Source organism: Desarmillaria tabescens (assembly GCF_030435595.1).
Source record: "Desarmillaria tabescens strain CCBAS 213 chromosome Unknown EV420scaffold_85, whole genome shotgun sequence".
Lineage (NCBI taxonomy): Eukaryota > Fungi > Basidiomycota > Agaricomycetes > Agaricales > Physalacriaceae > Desarmillaria > Desarmillaria tabescens.
In genome coordinates, this window is record NW_026848384.1 from 79,966 (window position 1) to 101,569 (window position 21,604).

The following is a 21,604-nucleotide window of genomic DNA, read 5'->3' on the forward strand; positions in this document are numbered from 1 at the left end:
GACGGGCCGAGGTACGAGGGCAGAAGCAAGTGCAGGCGACATGGCACATGTGGTAGATGAGGTAAAAACAAACGTACGGAGAGATTAGTGTGTGTCATCGACAGGACGTTGTGAGAAAACATACGAGAATGATTGAAAGCTATCGACAAACTGCCTCGGTTAGATGGTCTTTCTGTGCGAAGAAAGCGTCGGAGGATGGTGGGGAGACTGTACAGTAGATTGATGGGTATTTAGCGACAATCTATGAGTTTATCGTCCGGCTTTTATATGCCTTGGCTGTGGGGTCGTTACGAGGTCACCATCTTCCATGGTAGGTTATTCTTTCAGCGCCTGTTACGATTGGTCTTCTCCGGTACCCGACGAATTACTTCCGATAGTGCCAAAAAATTTAGGTGCTGGGAATAGTGTCCCACGATCCACATATCAAAAAACGTGACTTGTATAAAATTTCCTTGAGCGGAAGGTCCTGAATACAGCATCGTATACACATGTGGGACGCAGTAGATCACTTAGCTAAGCCAGGAATGTCGATCATTGCGTTGAGTCGCATCATAGGTACTGAGCTAAAGAGAACTCAGAAACATCTGTGATGTGGGAAAAACGAGGTGACGAAAAAATGAACGGTTCGACTCTCAAGCCAATGTAACAGCATAGGCGAACTCGTTTATTGAACACAGACCGCAAAAGCTTTCGTAGAGTTCTCCTATAGCCGATCTCGAGTAGGCCATATGAGAATGCGGATTAACGTAGACCCTTGAGGCTTCCGTAGTAGTAGTCAAACAAGCTAGGGCTTAAGAAAGTACGCCGTCACGCTCCAATTGACAGCTTTGAAAGCGTATGAAAGAGCTTGGCGGCCAAGAAGAGGATTTGGATACTGGGGACTTAGCAACTCCCGGACAGGTTGTACAGGTCATTACTCAGAGCGGCCGAATAAGAAAAGCGGGCAAGATAAAGAGGCAGCAGACACGAGGTGTCGGTCAAGATCAAGAAGCAATCAAGAACGCCATGGAAACGCACGATCCCGACCGGGCCGTAGAGCCGACATTTTCCGCTTTGCGCTTTGATTCTCGATCCCGAATATCTTTCCATGTCATCTCTCTGTCACTGCTGGATTGTGTTCGGAATGAAGTTTCTCGTTGCTTTTCAACGATAAGTGAGAGAAAATCAACGATTTTACTGCTGCGAAAAAAAGGGAGGGGGGAATAAGACACATTCACGATCTTCTCAGACTCTAACCGAGTCATAATTAAAACTGGATAACTTCAAGCAGCATGGCGCAGTGGTAGCGCGCAGGGCTCATAACCCTGAGGTCACTTGATCGAAACAAGTTGCTGCTAATCCCGGATGTTGGACATATTTTTGTTGTCCCGGTATGTTAGCACCTGGATCGCGTACAAGTTGCTAGTTCTCAGATCCTCGTTATTCTGTCTGAACTCAATATATCTTTGACACCTCGTGCGAACCATTCGATTCTTGTGGTAGTATCTGTAGAGGTTAACTTGTTCTCATGATTTCGTGACCTTCACCGCCTGCAAATTGCTGACGCTCGTTCAATTATCGACTACACGACAAGTCTCTTCTCACCTTTCAGAGAAATACGCCGATGGTGTCACGCCCCATTCTGCATCGATAGTCACCGTTCGGAAGAGTCATCACTTGCCTGATCCGTGTTCGATGAAGCGGGGCTAATTCAGAATTTGAAGCAGATACGAACTTCTAATCTGAGTATCTATGCTGCCTTCGAATTAGTTGGGATGATTCGATAAGAGAAAGTTTGAGGCTTTTATAGCCCTTTCTGCTAAGCTCCGACTCCCACGAATATGATACTTCTACCGCCGTTTTGACTGAAGAAAGAAGTCGGTCAAGAATACGGTAGCTACTAAATGTATGGCGCTTATACGGTGCTCTTGTCGGGTGTTTACTTTCTTATCAAGGCTTGGGGTGGTCACTCTAGGAGTAAATCATCATCATCTGCTAGCTACCACAGGTTAAGGACATGGTGTGGCCATGACTCTTGTTGTTCAATGCAAGTAATAGTATTTGCGCGACACATTTTCTCTAAGTATGCTATGATATATTAAATTATATCACATGCCGTAGAGAGACGAAAAGACAAAGGCCTAAAAAAGCCTTTGTAAGCATCACTATGATGCCACTGGACAAAACAAAGGGGAAACAAAGACACTTTATGAATGTAAGAACCTGGACAATGAAAGAGCGCACCGTATAAATGGAACCGACAAGAACGAGCCCGCCTTCCTTTCATTCCCCGCTAAGAATGCCTCTCTCTGTCAACACATCAGGGCAATCCTTCGATCACAACCTTTCACACTATTACGACCACAGAATACCATCCACCTTCGAAATGGCCCTTAGCTCTAGGATTGCCACCCTTTCGTTAGCATCCAATGCTGAGATACCTCTTCGTCGTCACGCGAAGTCGTCTTCAAGCTGCTGTCCCGTAGAACCCACGTCTTTTATTGATGGGATACCAGCGATTATGCTGCTTGACGAGCCCGTCCCCACTCAACACGCGACTTCTGAGGATATTCCAGATCGTCAATGGTGGCGCCTACCCGCTATCTCCCAGCGAACACGAGGCCAAGAGCCACTGGCGCCGATACGAACCATACTAGGGCATGCGCTAGACCTCCCTGTGCCAATTAACCTGCCCATACAGGGCACAAGCCCTTTCGTCTTTGGGACAACAGAGCCAAATCACTGTCGCGCTCCATTTCCGGGTCCTCTTTCGTTATCCGCCAAACCGCTTCAGTCGCAACATAATGTTGCTCAGCGGGCACATAGTATCAACCTGTCGGAGCTCGGGGCCGCAGACCGCAGTCTACGCAATCACTGTTCTAGGCCCGCCTACATGGATGGGCATACTTTCGCTTCACCTCCCACGTCTCTCTTGGAAGAAATAGAGACGCCCCCCCACTACGCCAGAAAACGGCAGGGAGATGACCATGTTCGGCCGGTACGAGGAGCTTCTATCGGACGTGCAGATAACGGAGTTTGATGAGCATGGCGCTAAGTGTCGGCTATGTGAAAAGGTCATCAGGCTCGGCCCGACCAACACGTACACCTTAGGACCGTGGGACCAACATAAAAAGACCCGCAAGGGTGATAGGATTCGAAGAGGGCGTGGATTCGATGTGAGTATTGTCAAGTTCAATGTTCTAAGCGTAGTAAAGGTTAATATATCTCTTATGAAGGATCTGATGAGTTTTGATATTATGGAGGCTATTGAGGAGAGGCATTACCTCATGGTGAGTACGGGATTTTCTTGGAGCTCGTTGTATTGATTCTGACGGAATCATCTCTTCAAGAACATGAAGAACTTATTTAATAGTTGAGAATGATAGTGACGGACGACGTTACCCGTCCAATCCGTAGCTCCAGATGCCAGAGATATATATTCCATCAAGCATATTATAGTGTTCTCTAATAGGAGATTGTATATTATCAGCGATGTATTCATATAACATGAAGTTTAACGATCTCACCCATTCAAGCGTTGTCAATTTACGCAGGTCGGTGAGCGCTTGGGCATCTGGGTGGAAGGTCAGGTTGAACCAATTCAAGGTGAAGGAGCGCTTGTGATGACACGCTTACAAGCCAGACGTCGTCAGCAACGATTTTATCTTGATTGCAATCATGTGTGCTTGATCACAGGAACCCCAACGTCGCGTTTGTCAACGCAGCGAAACTTCCTGTACCTGGTGATCCAAGTAACACCCCCATCATCGTGTATACTGCCGTGCGTATCCCTAGATGATTGCATGAGCGACCCAATAGACTTGGAGGAACGACCTACGTTATCGCACCATATTCGTCCGGCCCGAGATGAATACGACCTTTATTATTATGGAAGGCAAGCGGTTCCTATCAATATATCCGTCTCCGACCTTCGCCATCGAGCCTTCCATTCGAACGCTCAGCCCGTACTCGAAGAATCGTCTCGTGCTTGATGAACTAAATGCATTCACTGCCAAAGAAGGGGAGGTCGTGAGTTTAATGATAGGTGGTCGTGGTAGGATGGGAGACCAGGGTGCGACGACGTCATCTATCGCCTTTGTGAACATGCGGTAGACCGGGGTGTGGGCGCGTGCTGTTTATGATGCCGTCGTTCCGGCGCACCACTACATGTAACGCGTCGCATTAGAGTGATAGGAGTCCGGGGAAACGATGCAAGGACGTACAAAAATATCATCGACATCGTGAAACCTCGAATACTTGGAGGCAAGATAATCTCCCTATGCCCAGTAACCCGAGTCATGGCAACAGTCTCGCCGTCGAACACAGGCCCGTCTTCGCTTCGGTTTACCGAGCCCTCACTCTCCCGTACTTCAAAATGAGCAGATCTGTTCCGATGATCCAGATACTGGATTTGACGGGACTGGTGACAAGGGATGAGTCCCGAAAACCGACACGTACGAGGAACTACGAGGAAGTATCTGACGAGATCCTGATCCGCAGCGGAACTTTTCCAGTTTTGATGGATATGTAAAATTTTTTGTCGTTTAGCGCCAAATGGCTTGCCAAAAATCGGCCTTCTTTCCTCTTCAAGGACATGATCGTTGAAAAAACGCTATGCCGCTTGAATACGTAGAGTTGTAGTTCACCGAATCTAGCACATAAAGAAGGACGACGTTACTGTAAGAGCCACATGTTGGAACAGTGTTGGGACGCGACGCGTTTGTTTGGATGTGTTGTTTTCCCACCAAACGATCCCTGGCCTTGGCGACCCTCCTCTCTTCTCTTCTCTTTTCTCCCATATTTGGTGAAATTGAACACCCCCCCTTAGCCGACAACGACGACGGCTTCTCTGAGAGAGAAAATATAGCGGAAGAAAAAGAACTCGGCAAGGTCCGACTTATCTTTCGATCGTCCCACGACGACACGGAGTTTAACTGTCTTGCGGCCTACCATTGATCTGGTCTCCGCATAACTGGCGTAAAACCCTCTGGCGCTACTGGCCTGCTGTTCGGTGCTTACCACTCTCTGGCGTGGATGTTTATACAGCAGCGATGGTATCATGCCTTCTGTTGAGGCTGTTCAAACGCCAGCCTCCTAGAAACTGGTAGATGCAAATGTAAGTGTTACTTATACTGTCTTCCTTAGTTCTAACTTCATTTCTTTGCTTACTCTCAGATGATTGGTGGAAGTTAGCCTCACCTTACCTCATCGCTTGTGCTCTTGATTGAAATCGAGGCTCAACTTAAGCTCGATGGTCTATCAGACAGCTCCCTTGTGCCCCGCTGCTATGCACCTTGTGCGTGCGAGATGTGCAAGATACTATGATGCTTCCCTTGGGACGATAGGAAACTTCATGCCTCGGCGTTGTATTTGATCATACATGAGAGACGTACGAGAATACATAGCGGACAATGCACCGTCTACATGCCTTCTATATGTGTAGCTTCACGCATGCCCTTCCTTTTATAGGACCACAGTACTTCTTTGACACCGCGTGATTTCCCTGTCCTAATATCACGCGAGGCTGTGACGCAACCTCATTTTGTATGCTCACAAGTGCCGCTTTTCAATGTAGGGTGTGATTTTATATCGTTGTGATTACTCTTACGTGGATTACACAGATCTTAGGCGCTTATTACTCGATCCAGACTCATCAGCTGCGTCTTGGAAGTGGTGTCCTGTTCTCACAGGTACCTGCATCCATCCCTCCTGCTAATCTCATTTTTCGCCTTATACAAGGTTCTATTAGCGTGATTTTGAAAGACTTCGGCTTCATAGAAGGCCTAGTGTATTCTCGACTCAGCTCTATTAAAGGTTGCAGCGCTGGAAAGACTACAAAATATCTATTCTTGATCACTGGTCGTGCCCTGCATGCGGGTCGTATGGACACCTCTTCACATCCACAGCTTCTGACTCTTGTTCTATTCATTCGCAAGCAACGAACGAGCGACACGGTCGGTTCTACCCGGTAGCTTGGTTATCGGCATCTCGGCTGTCCGCAGACGCCTCTTTGATCTGATTCAACGTCTCTCCCCATACCAACTAGTACCAGTCATCTACCTATTCTGCTCTACATTGTTTGTCAACATGGCTCCGCGACGAATGGCACCTGGTCAACGAGGAGGGACTCCATATCCTGCTGAGGAAAGTGCTCCCCAGCAGCGTGGAGGTCCTCTTCGAGGGCGAGGTGGGCGAAGAGGTGGCGCACGAGGAGGAGGCGGGCGCGGAGGAGGAGGGAGGGGAGGAAGTGTTGTTAGGCAAGAAGCGAGTCCCAGGGTCTCCGTTTCCCGTAAGTCTTGCGATGTTTTTAGGAAGAATCTGTCACTATTATTCAATATCTGATTCTTGATTCTTGTAGCCGCTGTTCAGGCCATCGGTGTCCTTCGTCCTGGGTTCGGCAGTGCGGGCAGGCAAACTACTGTTTTTGTGAACGCATGCGAAATGGATACCCCTGACATTACGGTGTATCACTATGATGGTAAGGTTTCTCCCTCAACATGTCACGATGGCTTACACGTCTTTAGTTGGTTGGTATCCTTAAGATCTGTCGTTAGATGCGTATGATGATCATTAATTTCTGTAGCCATTGAAAAGTCGCTCCGCCAGGCTTTCAATATGCAGCTGATCGAAGCGTTGCAAAGCCAGTACCCGGACATTTTTTCCAAAGCAGCCGTTTACGACGGCAAGAAGAATCTCTATACGAGCTACAAGTTGAATTTTGGTGAAAGCATTTCTCGCCAGGTACGTTTCTTGATCCACGCTATCGTTCGATTTATTTCAATGAATGCAGTTCAATGTGATCTGGACCGAGGTCAATCGCGCATCCAATTTCAAGATTACCCTCACGGAAGCGAGGGAGATCAACATGGAGTAACTCTTCTCATCGTCAACGTGTAGGATAAAACTGATTTCTCGCAGAGTGCTTCGCAGATACACGGCTGGTCAGCAATCCTGGGACGAAAATGTTTCCACCGGTCTCACAGTAGGGTTTATCATTTATCGGTGACTTAGTTTGACCTGAGAACGCTTCAGGCTTTGAACATCGTGACTCGCATGGAGCCGTCTCTTAACCATCCATTCAGGGTACGATCGTTCTACAGCGACAAGATCAGAGCACCTCTAGCCAATACGGGACTGGAAGCCTGGCAGGGTTACTTCCAGTCTGTTCGACCTGCCTTGAATCGCCTTCTCGTTAACATAGACATTTCGACTGGCGTCTTTTTCAAACCGGGTTCGCTTATCGAGCTATGCCTCGAATTTTTGACCGGGAATCGCAGAGAAAATGCGGACAGGTATCTACGAGCATCCGGGCAGCAGGCAATACACCAAATACAACGACGACGACTTCAAAACTTTCTTTCTGGTATCAAGGTTGAGGCAGAGTCGGCGGCTGGTCAGAAGAAGCTTCTTACCATCCATAAGTTGACGGATTTAGATGCTGCGTCCACTGTATTCACTCCGGCCGGTGGTACACGGACCAATGTAGCACAGTATTACGCGCAGGCCAACCAAAGGCTTAGGTATCCAAACATTATATGCATGCAAGTAAGTCCTTTGTGGTCATAGTTGAGAAACGTGTTGATTCTCTGCTAGACGGCCAAAGGTGCAGTGATACCTCTTGAGCGATGTTTCGTTGTTCCAGGCCAGTTGTCTCGTGCTGACCTCAATCCGGAGGCGACACGAGCGATGGTCGGCTTCGCGACAAAGAAGCCTGATGAGCGACTGAGCGCGATCCAGACTGACATTCAGGTCGGACTTCTGTTCTATCAGATGCTATTTTCTCATTCTCTTCCTTTTAGGTCCTCGCATATGGCCAATCCCGTTACGTCCGAGATTTTGGACTAGACATCAAGACAGGTTCTCTACCTATGGAGATTCCTGCACGAATGATCAACGCGCCAGAGCTCAAATACGGAACAGGATCGAAGCAACTGACTGTTGTGAGTACTTGATTTGTTAGGGATACAGATGTCTTTTCTCTAAATCACCACTTATCAGCGACCGAGGGATGGAGCTTGGAACATGTAAGTATTGATTTCGTGGTCGTAATTTACATGACCTGACGTCTCCTAGGGTCGACAAGAAATTCTTTAAGCCTATGCCTCTCGGGACTTGGATCGTTGTGATATTCGTTCCACAGAATCGCTTCCGTCAAGATGAAGTGAACAGAACTATAGCTGATCTGATTCGAGGATGCGAAGCTGTCGGTGAGCCATTTATCTAGCCATCACGATATCTTCGGATTCCAATCAATCCTTCCAGGCATGGCGGTGCAAGACAAGCAACCGATATGTGTCTACAAGAATGTCCAAAGCGTGATTGATCAGGTTTGCTTGCGAATATTGCATTTCGACGCAAGGCTGGCTTACAATGGCTTGTATAGTCTATCTCTGATGCCCTATCGGAGGCTAGATCTAAGCGCAATACGGTGCCTACATTCATCCTTTGTATTCTTCCTGACGGGAGCAACGCGGACTTGTATACGGCAGTTAAATTGTGAGTGCCCTTATTATTGTAAGAATCGTTGGTGACCAGTGTCCTCTTCTCAGCTCCGGAGATATAAAGGTTTGTGGACTGTAACGTACACTTAATAAAGTCCTCACCATCCGTGTTTACAGAGAGGCATTGCCAATCAGTGCCTGCGGGTCGGCAAATGTAGAAATGCCCGACCACAATATTGGGCAAACGTCGCCCTGAAGTAAGTTTTTCTTTGTTTGATAATTGAATGAGGGAAATAAGAAAATTTCCTCTAGGATTAATGCCAAGTTGGGTGGTATTAATGTAATCCCGGACCCGAGGTCAGCGTCTATCATTTCCGACCCTAGACAGCCAACAATTATCATGGGTAAGTCAACCTTGGGATACTTGAGAGCATAGCTGACGGTGGAAACAGGCGCAGACGTTATGCACCCCGCACCAGGAAGTCAATCGCCCTCCTACGCGGCAGTGGTGGCAAATATTGACTCTGATGGCGCACGATACGTATCAAGGACCAAACTTCAATTAGGGAGGCAAGAAATGATCGAAGATCTGCAGACGATGGCAAAGGTTTGGCTAGTTCTTTTAGGGGTGCATGTGGTAGTGGCTCATTCGATGCTATGTGGTAGGATCTACTCAAGTCGTACATAAACAATCGAACTAAAGTAGGGGGGGGCAAGACTCTGCCAAAACGATTGATATTCTTTAGGGGTAGGTCATTGAATACCTGTTTTCCCAGTTGATAATGCTGACCCTCGCCTGTAGACGGTGTGTCCGAAGGCGAATTCAAGCGTGTTTTGGACCTGGGTAAGTCGTTGTTGTTGTGTTGACATATGCGTTCACGAAATCGCGCTAACGCCCTTCGGCAGAACTGCCTTTGCTTCGAGGTACTTACTTTCTTATCCTCACTACGTCTTCCCGTGCTGACGACTCTAGCTGCATGCGTTGACGCTGAAATCTCTCCACCTCCCAAAATTACGTTCATTGTTGTCGGGAAGCGTCACCATATGAGGTCTGCTTGCTGTTATTTCCTATTTACCAGTGATTGTTCATCCGCTTTTCTATTAGGTTCTTCCCAAAGAACGACAGGGACAAAGACGTGAGAAGCGGTAACCTCCTCCCAGGTACCGTCATCGATCAAGCAATTACCAGCCCGGTGGAATTCGACTTCTACTTGCAAAGCCATGGAGGACTTCTTGGTACCAGCAAGAGTTCACATTATACTGTACGTCAGCTTCTTAATTATACTCGTCGTCGTTTAGCTAACTGCGTCGTCATATCTAGGTTGTGCATGATGTGAGTTGCTCACTCATTCTAATCTGTGCTAGTACTGATCATCTTATGCGCCATTAGGAATCTGGGTTCGAGTATGTCTTACACTTCCTATATCCATACCACAGAGAACTCATGCTCTCTGCAGCCCAGACGCCATTCAAGCTCTGGCATATACGCTATGTTTTACCTACGCCAGGTCGACGCGTTCAGTGTCCATTCCTACGCCAGTCTACTGTGCGTCTTTTCTGTTCACTGTAGTCCACTTTGGTTATGAATTTTGAATTTTTAGATGCCCATATTGTTTGTAGTAGGGCAAAGACACACTATGACCCCCAGGGCATTTTGTCGTCGATCGTGTCAGGAGGGTCGCAAACACGAGAAGAGACACTTGCCCAGCACCGAGGACAGTATCAGGAGGTACACGGTGCTCAGGCAATGCGCATGTATTTCATGGTGAGTAATATTTTGTTATAAAAAGGTTGTCGATGAGGCTAACAGTATCTTTCGTAGTGACCTTCGGCTACTGCTATTATACTATCTTCGTCGTCAATGCCTCTTACTGATCCAATTTCTTGCAACTCGCAAGATGTTTTTGTCATTATTTTGCTAGTTATTCTTCCTTTTTGCTATGAAATAAACCCTGCTCTACAACATTGTATCTAAAGGCGAAATAAGAATCCTGTACTGACACAGATTTTTCAAAAGATTCCACCTACGTGCGCATACCTTGCGATTAATATGGTAAGTTCAAGCTGCCCTTGTTCTTAGACGATGTCTGCTTCAAACCTCTGTCCGACCAAGGGCATAACTCGCGAACTGGTGTTGTCCAAACATGGGAGCTAGATCCCGTGGCTGTGTCGCGACTCGCGACGCGTTTGTTTGGATGTGTTGGTTCGTCAAGCTTAACCTCGCTCAAATAACTGCTCAGCGCTCAGCACTATACTGCACAACCACTGGTATGGGCTCAGTCTGCTGTTGCTTCCTTGGTGGTCCTTCGATTCGATTCGATTCCCGTCCTTTCGGTGATCAACAATTTCTCTTCCCCTTGGATGTCAACGGCAGCAGCCTTCCGGGGGGACAAAAAATGCTTGGAAGAATCAGCGCGGTCGAACAGACTTGGGGGAGTCTCTGAGTCTCTGACCCGTGTTCTAGTTGTCACTAGGTTCAACCTGTACCAGCAAGCGATGATCACACCACTAGGAGCGTGTGGAGCACCGCTCAAATTTAATGCCTCTTGCAATATTTTAGTACTTGTGGTAGTTACCATCCAATGCATTTCGCGAGACGGACAAAATGCAAACAAAATGACTCAGAACAAGCTGCGCACGGAGCCGAGGCATCAAAATGCCAAGTCCTTCAGCATTGGAACCTTGTGGTTCGAGTCGAGTCACAGTCGGGTCATAGGGCAGTTCTTCATCAGTTCTATATTTATTTCTTTACTTACCCTGAGATTATTGATGTAGGGCGTCCTTACTTTCAGCGCTTTTGCTTCAAGCTCAAATCGATCCTCAAATTGAACTATCGGACGTCTCTTAAGGCTCTTCTGAGAAACGCCTTGCGACCGCGCAATGTACCGGACAAAATGCTTCCCCTCGGAACGATAAGGAATTTGAGAGCTACTCTGATCACACCTAAAATGCGTGTGAGAAGATACAGCAGATGATGGGCCCAGGTCTCCTCTATATGGGTGGCTTTGTGTTTGCCTTTCCTTCTCACAGAGCCGCAGCACTTCATTAGCACCGCATCATTTCTCCATCCTGACTTCTGGGGCTGCCATGCGGCCTCATTGTGTACATGCACAGGCGCCGCTTTCTAATCTGCGGTGGGCATTTGCCTCGTTGTGATATTTTTACGTAGGTAACAGCTCCACGGCGCTTATTTTTCGATTCATACCAACTTGGCTCTTCTCGGACGGTGTCATTGTTCTCGGGGGTACCTATCCGCGTGTAGCCTTTGTGTCAGTCCCATTGTTCACCCCATGCATGGTTCTTTCACCATAACTTCTCAAGGTCCCTCTGAGATCTTTACAATGGTACAGGTTGGGATAAAGAAAGGGGAGGATCTTGTCCCATCTCTACTGAACTTACAGCGCTTGAAAGATACGAGTCATACAATTATCTTTGATGGCTCTGAGTCACATCATTATGTATCCAGTCCAGTGCATCCTTCGCAACTTCTTACCCTGAATCTATTCATTCGCGAGTGACAGGGCCGATTCTACCCGGCAGGCTGTCAACGGAGCCATCCGCATCCCGGCTACCCACAGAGTATAAAAGGACGCGTGTTTTGCCCTGATTCGATAGGAACGCCTTCCTAACTGTCATCTACATCTCCTCTATCAACTGTACTTTTTCTTTCAACATGGCTCCACCACGAATGGCACCTGGTCAGCGAGGGGGATCTCCGTATCCTGCTAGGGGAAATACTCCCCAGCAGCATGGAGGTCCTCCTCGGGGGCGAGGTGGCGGGCGAGGCGGAGGTGTAGGAGTTACTGGGCCACAAGGCGGTCCCAGTGCCTCCATTTCTTGTAAGTTTTGTGATGCTTACATGGAAAATGTGATGTTTGTGGTTTGTTTTCTAATCGTTTGATTCTTTAAGCTGCTGTACAACCTGTCGGTGTACGTCGTCCTGGATTTGGGACTGCGGGCAGGCAGATTACCGTTGCCGTGAATGCTTGTGAAATGAATATACCGGACATTACGGTTTATCACTACGACGGTAAGATATCTTTCTTCTCGCCGTGTCTATGGCTTATGCGTTTTTAGTCGGTTGGTATCTTTTGAGATCTGCAGTCAATACGTGGAATGACTCTTGATATTTCTAGCAATGGAAAAGTCGCTTCGGGCAGCGTTCAACTTGAAGCTGATCGTCGCGCTGCAGAAGCAGTACCCCGACGTATTCATCAAGGCAGCCGTTTATGATGGCAAGAAAAATCTGTATACGAGCTATAGGTTGAATTTTGGTACTGAGCATCACCGCCAGGTACGTTTCTTCACCCGAAGCATCGTTCGATTGATTTCAATGCATGTAGTTCAATGTGACTTGGACCGAAGGAACTCGAATATCGAATTTTAAGATTACTATCACCGAAGCGAGGGAAATAGACATGGAGTAATTCTCATTCATCTTCATAGCGTAAGATAAAAACTGACTGTCTGCAGAGTACTTCGCAGGTACACGGCCGCTCAGCAGTCCTGGGACGAGAATGTGTCCACTGCTCTCACAGTACGTGTTGTGGATCGGTGGACTGCCTGACGTGACCTGAGAACTTTTCAGGCCCTGAACATCGTGCTGCGCATGGAACCGTCGCTCAACCATCCATTCCGAGTCCGGTCGTTTTACAGTGACAAAGTCACGGCACCTCTGGCCAATATGCCGCTGGAGGTCTGGCAAGGCTATTTTCAATCCGTTCGACCTGCTTTAGGCCGTCTGCTTGTCACCATCGATGTCTCTGCCGGCGTCATGTTCAAGCCGGGTCCCTTGGTTGAGACGTGCGTCGAATTCTTCGGCGGAAATCGCGGAGACAATCCGGACACTGCGAACAGGTATCTACGAGCACAGACAATACCCCCTTTGCAACGACGCCGCCTCCAAAACTTTCTTTTTGGTGTCAAGGTCGAGGCTGAGTCTGCGGCTGGGGGGAAGAAGCTTGTCACCATTCACAAGCTCACGGAACGGGATGCTACGTCCACAATTTTCACTCCGACCGGCGGTAAACAGACGACCGTAGCGCAATACTTCGCCCAAGCGGAGAACAAGAGGCTACGGCTTCCTAATATTATCTGCATGCAGGTATGATCTTTGTTCTTGTATTCAGAAAAAGTGTTGATTGCTTGTTAGACTGCGAAGGGCGCCGTGATTCCCCTCGAGCGATGCACTATCGTTCCCGGCCAGCTTTCTCGGGCTGAACTCACTCCGGATGCTACACGGGATATGGTGGCTTTTGCGACAAAGAAACCTGATCAGCAATTGAATGCAATCAGGGCTGGCATCCAGGTACGATTTTCGTTCTATTATATGCTCTTTGCTCATTATCTCTCCTTTAGACTCTTTCTTATGGCCAATCGCAATACGTCAGAGATTTTGGACTACACATCGACACCAATTCTCTACCCATGGGGGCCCCTGCTCGGGTACTCAACCCGCCAGACCTGAAATACGGAACGGGATCAAGGCAACCGAGTATTGTGAGTACCCGATTCGTTTAGGGTGCACAGTTTTTGTTAAATCACTACCTATTAGCGACCGAAGGAGGGAACGTGGAACCTGTAAGTACTAATCTCGTAACAGAAATTCGACGACCTGACCCCGCCCTAGGGTTGATAAGAAATTTTTCAAGCCTATGCCCCTCGGCCATTGGATGGTTGTGGTATTCATGCAGCCGAACCGTTTCAGTCCAGATGATGCGAAAACGGCAATAAGAGGTTTGATTCAAGGATGCGAAGCTGTCGGTGAGCTATTCCCTCCATCGTCGAATGTCTTCAGGTTCTGATTAGTCCTTCCAGGTATGCCGGTGCAAGAGAAGCAGCCGTTGTTTGTCTATAAGAATCCACAGAGCAACATAGACCAGGTTTGTGAATGTCTATTGGACTTTTGACGCAACGCTGAATTACAATGGCGTTTGATAGGCTATTGTTGATGCAGTAAAGCAAAACCGAGATGAGCGCAAGGCGACTCCCACATTCATTGTGTGTATTCTCCCTGATGGGAGTAACACGGATTTGTATAATGCAATTAAACAGTATGTACAGTCATCGCTTCTAGGTCTTGGAGTATTATTAACGGGACATACCATCTCTAGCTGCGGTGATATGAAGGTTGGCGGACCATAATATTTCCTCACCCGTTACTCTTCCTCATCATCTTTCTTTATATCCACAGCGAGGTGTCGCCAATCAGTGCCTGAGGGTCGGCAAATGTAGAAATGCCAGACCGCAATACTGGGCAAATGTCGCACTGAAGTAAGTTGTACTTGTCTTCAATCACCACGCAAGGAAACTGAACGAAATCCATCTAGGATTAACGCCAAGTTAGGCGGCGTCAATGTTATCCCGGATCCCAAGTCGGCGCCTATCATTTCTGATCCTAGGCAACCGACGATTGTTATGGGTAAGCAAGCCAGTTTCAGGACACCTGATAATGTAGCTGACGGTTAGTATAGGCGCCGACGTCATGCACCCAGCTCCGGGGAGCCAATCGCCCTCGTACGCTGCAGTAGTAGGGAACATCGATTCCGACGGCGCTCGGTATATAGCCAAGACCACACTCCAACTAGGGAGGAAAGAGATGATTGGGGATTTACGCTCGATGGCGAAGGTTTGACTATTTCATACGTGCTTGTTATCTGCGGCTTATTGGATGCGATACGATAGGATATTCTCACGTCGTATATGGGTTATAGAGCCAACGTCGAGAAGGTTACGACGCCGCCCAAACGACTGATCTTTTTCAGGGGCAAGTCATCGAGTAGTTGTTTTCTTTAATATTGCTGACTCGCGACTATAGACGGCGTGTCCGAGGGCGAATTTAAGCGCGTTTTAGACTTGGGTAAGTCATAGCCTTGTTATTGTTAGCCTTTGAATCCTTCCTTACTTACGTCCTTCGGCAGAACTTCCCGAGCTTCAAGGTCATTCTTACCTCCACTGCGTTCCTCATTCTGTCGTCTGATAATAACCTTAGCTGCATGCGCCGACGCTAAAATCTCTCCGCCTCCCAAAATTACGTTCATCGTTGTTGGGAAACGTCACCATACCAAGTCTGCTCGCTTCTCTTCACAAGTTAGCGATAATCACTGATACAGTTTTTCTATCAGGTTGACCCCAAAGGACGGCAAGGAGAGAGATCCGAAAAGCGGTAACCTCCCTGCTGGTACCGTTGTCGATCAAGCAATCACCAATCCCATCGAGTTCGACTTCTTTTTGCTAAGTCATGCAGGACTTATTGGTACAAGCAAGAGTTCGCATTACTCTGTATGTTAGCTTTTTTGGTTGTGTTCGTCATTTGGCTGACCACCTTGCGATATCTAGGTTGTGCACGATGTGAGTTGCTCGCTCGTCCTGATCTGCGCTAATATTGACCGTCTCTTGCACCAATAGGACTTCGGGTTTGAGTATGTCTTCCGCTTCTTCATTACACACTCTGTCGAACTCACATTCCCTACAGTCCGAATGCGATCCAAGCTCTGGCTTATACCCTCTGTTTTACCTACGCTAGAGCAACACGCTCGGTGTCCATTCCTACACCTGTCTACTGTATGTCCATTCTTTTCCCCGTAGCCTCATTTGCTTAATATATTCAACAGATGCGCATATTGTTTGTAAGCGGGCGAAGACACACTATGACCCCCAGGCTGCTCCGCCGTCGATCATGTCAGGAGGATCGCAAACCCGAGAAGAGACACTTGCCCAGCACCAAGGACAGTATCAAGGGGTGCATAACGTTCAGGCGAAGCGCATGTACTTCATGGTAAGTAATACTTTGCTATAAATGGACTACCGATGAGACTGACTGTAATTCTTCGCAGTGACCTTCAACTACAGTCGTAATCTCTAGTGTCTTTCTCGTCGTGACTTTTACTATACCAAATACTTCTCACTGATCATGTCTGTGTATGCTTGTTTCGTCGTTGTTCTGCATGCTGTCCTTATGTTTTGCTATGAAATGAAATGTTGCTGTTTGACTTTGTACTACACAAAGGTGAAACGAGGAAGTGAGGCAAGGACACTTGCGGTATATCACAACTCGCAGTGGTGGCAGCTCGGAAGACGCTGGTTTGCAAGCAAAAAACCTAATTCTCGATACAAACGTCTCCCGACGCAAATTGTTTGGAATGCTGGTGCCTAAACCTACCTACTCTGTCCCGATGAGATATCCCTGAGGCAATCGGCACTTGTCGGGCGTATGGCTGAACAGAAATATAACTCTGGTACACAACTCGTTCGAATCCAGTTGTCGCCCATCTGCATCCAGACTGCTAAGTTTTTAGCATCCGACCCAACGTGCTTCATGCTGAGACCGGGACTCGCAGTCAAACAATCAAGTATGTAATGTCATTTCAAAAAAGAACATCGCTTGAGCAAGAACACTTGATCCAATACCCTCCTCTCAACCGTAAACCCATAAAAACGTTCCCCGAGGGCTCTCACAGTCTCCTCCCCAAAACATCCTTTAACAAGCCCAATCTCGACCGATCCCAACGCCTTCAACGTCATCCGACAATGTACCATCCCCAACAGCAGGTCTTCGGGGACAGGAGGGTTCATCACCATCTCCATAGACTTCAGCTTCCGCACCATAGACGTCTTGGACATGAACGCGAGGAGTTTCGTCGTCACGCACGATATCGAATGCCCTTTACTCTCCCGCAGCACAAACTCTTCCAAGTTGGGCGTACTCTCCAGCAGCGCAATGACTGCAGCATCATCAAATGTCGTGTTATCGACCAACGTCAGTCGGGTCAGCCCCCGAATGAATGGCGAGACAACGGACGGCAGGGTCTTGGTGCAGTGCGTGATGTTCAGCTGCACCAGGTTGGGAAGAGAGAGTTTGGTCGTGTCAAGAATCCCCGAGACGAACCGCGCGTTGTATATGGATCGGAGGGAAAGGACGCGGAGCGGCGAAACGACATTATCCCCCAGTTGCGCGTGGTGGCACATCGGAGCCTTGATAGTCATGCTCTCCACATTCTCGAGGTACGCGAGGTGGTCAGATATGAGGGGGCTGTGGCAGTTTGAGTAGCTAACGCTGGTGAGCTGTTTCCACGGAAGAGCGGAAGGCGAGGAGTAGTTCTCGTGCACGGAGCCTCGGAAACGGACACGGCGTAACTTGGGCGCGCGCCGGATCAGACGCGATGCTTCGTCTAGGTCTGACAGGTCGTTGATGCTCCAGCAGGAGCCAATGGTGAGAGATTCGAGGAGGGGGAGGTCCAGTCTTCCCTGCCGGGTCATTGAGAGAAATCCAGAGAAGGGGATGGTAACGTCGAGTGAACGCCACCGAGCAGCGTGTTCCACACATAGTTCGATGGGTTCTTGAAAGCACTCGTTCATGAACATATCCTTGCTGGGAATGTGCATGGCAATGTCTAGCGCTCTGTGCCCTGAATGCGCAAGGTAGGCGCCGATGATTTCATTGTCGCACCAACGTCCGATGAAGATGGACGACCAGAAATCAGGCGAAGATAACACGATGGTACGCCATCGAAAGCAGACGAGCGAGAGACGAATTGGAGTTACGTGTCTCCATATTGCTGGGAAAAGATTGGAGAAAATCGCAAGGAGAAGTTCGGTGGGAAGGCGGTCGATGGGTGGGGGTATCGGGGAAATATTCTGCGAAAATGAGGTAACATCGAGTCGCAATTTCTTTAAAGGTGGATTTTCTGTCTAAGTATGCCACTATTCAGGAAATATTCGCGAATGAGCAGAGGCGACGCACCCACTGGCAGACCGTCTCCGTGTCTACAGCTCCCATCACAGCCGAGAAAGAATCAGGGTACTCTGTATCACTATTAGTACCATTTCATTCAGGAATAAGAGCAGCAACCAGGAACTCACTGTGGTATGATGGCGGTTGAAACGAAGGAGAATTTTGAAGTTTGCCACCGGGTACCGGTTACCCACGATCCGGATGTACCGGTCCGGAAGTTCCACGTTCGTCTCGAACCCTGATGGACTAAGATTCCATAAAATGTCCTCGTCCCTCCTCCTCCAAGGTTAAGAAGCGTTTAGCTTAAGGCTTGTGTCCAGAGCCTCGCCATTATCCCCCGCTCTGTTCGTATTCATCATCATGCTGTAAGGCCCGTCCAAACCATTTATAAATTTATAATAGCGGCTCAGTCTGGCCCACTACTACTTAATCGTCGTTTCGGCAAGGGAGAAAAAATCCACAGGTTTCACATTCCTTGCGACCACAACTTCATAGCGGATTCGTGCAACTGCTTGCCCCTTGCCTACAAATTAGAACCCCATAGCAATTATTACTCATTGTACAACGTTACCAACGACTGGACCATAATTAAATTCCCGACACTTACGCTTGCGGTTACTCATTCTTCGGCGTTCATTAGCCTCGGTCTTCCATTTAGCCACGACCCACACCACCCCCGAATGCTTCTATCTCAGTCTGTGTACTTATGGCGGGAGCCTCGCTTCAAGTTGTACGAGTCTCAGAAATGGAGGAATCAAAAACGCTATTATTCCCCTCTTCCAAGCGACCTCGTACGATGGGATGAAGAGCGGAAGGTGCTCGCGTGTAAAGCGCCAGGAACAAGCGAGGCCGAAGAACGGGTTGAAGCCATGTCACGGTCAGTCATGATAATGCGGGCACTGGCAGGGAGTCGTCAGCCCTGAACAATTCGGTGATTCTTTGCTTTTTTTTTGTATGCTTAAAAGATACGATGGGTCGCCAAGCCTTTAGAAGGAAATTTGTAACTCTGAGTGATGCGTCCGATCGGTCGATATACCCTCACGGGACCGACAGTTTTGAATTGGAGCTTCCAGCATGTATATGTACTTCTGACATAAAATCTGAGCGCTAGCACCCGCCACACTGGTATCTGCGCCAAGCCGAATGCATAAAGTCAAATCAAATCAAATCCAGCTGAATGACACCACCTTCATAAAATTGAAAGAACAAGGACGTCACGGTCTACGTCAAGAAGGCAAGCCAAAAGTCCAACACAACACAATTGACACGGCGTCACCGACCCCGACCCGGAAGCATAATATTGGAAATAACACACCAACGAAAGGGTAAATGGATAGGTAAATGATAAAATGACAACAGGCTAGGAAATGACAGCGTTTGACAATGACAAGCAGAGGGCGGTAGCTATGGTATCATATGTACGATGTAGCAGGTACACAAAAAGTTTTTCGGTACGAGACGAGTGTCGGAGGGTATGAGTATGTATGTAATTGTCCAATAAATACACTGAACGTTCGTTAGTAGGCGGAGGGAGGTTCGTGACGGGATAGAGGGGAACGTAATGTGCAAAAAAAAATCGTACAACCGATAACAGCCCGACCCAAGACCAATCACGGAAAAACTAGATAGCAACGATCCATCCAAGCATGGCAGCCATGATACCTGCACCGCCGATCTGGAGCGTCGAGGCGGCGTTGGAGCTCGAGGAAGCCGAGGAAGAGGAAGAGGCGCTGGATCCAGAAGCAGAACCTGAGGAAAGTGGCCTGGTGGATGTCGCGGACCCTATGGAACCAGATCTGAACAAAAAGGTTGACAGTTAGTATATTGTTCCACAAGGTTCCGAACAAGAGAAGGTTAAACAATAGGCTCCGATTTTGAAAAGAAGCCGGAGCGCGAGACAAGATACGCGAAGGTGAAGAAAAGAAACACTCACTGGGTCACGGTGACCGAACCAGAGACACTCAGGGAGACCGACGCAGTGCCTGTTGCAGCCGTCGAGCCTGTCGCTGTTGAGGCGGCACCCGTTGCAGCAGAACCAGAGACGGCACTGGCAATCGAGAAGTCGCTGGTCTGTGCGTAAACTTGGCTGATGTTCGCAACGTTCACAAACTGGATTGCAAAGCCGCTCCTACAAACGGAAATGAGCTTCGCACGGACCACACGAGCAATCGCACTCACCCAGGGTTGACTTCAGGGAGCTGCACCGTGAGTGTCCCCGCACTGGCGTTGACATTGTTCGCGACAGCGAACTGGCTGTTGAAGTCAACGTTCGCCAGCTCGATGTGGAATGTCGATGGGTCGCTCGCTGTCGTCGACCATGTAATGGTGAGGTTCCCACCGGAGGTGACTGTCGTAGAAGGGTTGTTGACAGTGAGCGAGAGAGCCGACAAGGGCAGGAGAGCGAGAGCGAAGATGGAGGACAGCATCGCGAATGGGAAACCAACAACTGCAACAACAAGGGGAAGAAGGAAGTGCAAAAGGGTGGAAAGCGGGGGAAATTTCCTGTGCGAAACTATTTGAATCCGAAGCCACGTGGTGGGACCATGCTTCCTTTTTCCTTTTTCTGTTCCCGGGTTCCGCCAGCACGGTGTCTTGCTGTCAACTCCAAGAAGCCAGGAGAATCCTAGGGAAAAACGGGAGATTGGGTGGTTACCGGTCGAGGCAGGTTCGGCCTCTTTGCAGGCGCTGTCTGTTTGCGAAATCCTGGAGAAGTGCCAAGCGGTGGGAAGCGAGAATTGGCAGGATCATGATTTTGCTGATGGGAGTTGGGAAACAAGGAGGCGGGAAGGAAGGCCAAGCGGTGGCTGTACGGTATGTTCCGCAGATTGGACTGGACCCGCACGTCATGAATGAACGAATGAACGTTAATTCATTATTAGAGGTGAATTCATTGTTTCTGTTTCGTTCGAGTGTAGATTGACGTCTTTTTGCGATATCCAGAAGGGTAGAACGGTACGGCGTTTTTGTGCTTGTTTTTTTAACCAAATCTGATCATGATTCCTTATTCAATTACAACAGCAATGACATCAGATGTGGTTTCCCGAATTTTCGAGGCGAGCCCGCCTTCCCACAGCCATGCGATCACCTCGTGAAAAACAGCAATGATAATACGATGGAATGTGTTTCATTGGTCTCCATGCTGTAAAGGCACCACCTTTCCCGACAACTCGCCATTTCTGGTTTCAATGAGAAAGTCCCGGCCGCCGTACATCCTACTTGCGTGCGGAATTCGTAAACCAGCAAGTGGGAAGTACTATTTTTCCTGTCGTCACCTATTTCCTACTTCTTTTGCAGGAAGATGTCAATACCGAGCGGGCGCCGCCACTGGATGACGTACATTTCAATGTGCAGGGACACTCGTATATAAGTACGCGACTGCATCAGGATCTTTTCGGCGAGCTCTCACGAAACCCGACTTAATGTGTCAATACAGGTGTACAAGTCGTTTGAT

General features: G+C 48.4%; 1 non-coding gene across 1 annotated transcript; it reads left to right on the top strand.

The window, feature by feature from the left end:
- The first annotated feature begins 1,265 nt into the window (after positions 1-1,265).
- EV420DRAFT_t278 lies at positions 1,266-1,337 on the top strand. The gene has a single exon. It is a non-coding gene; the product is annotated as a tRNA-Met (tRNA).
- Positions 1,338-21,604: the final 20,267 nt, after the last annotated feature.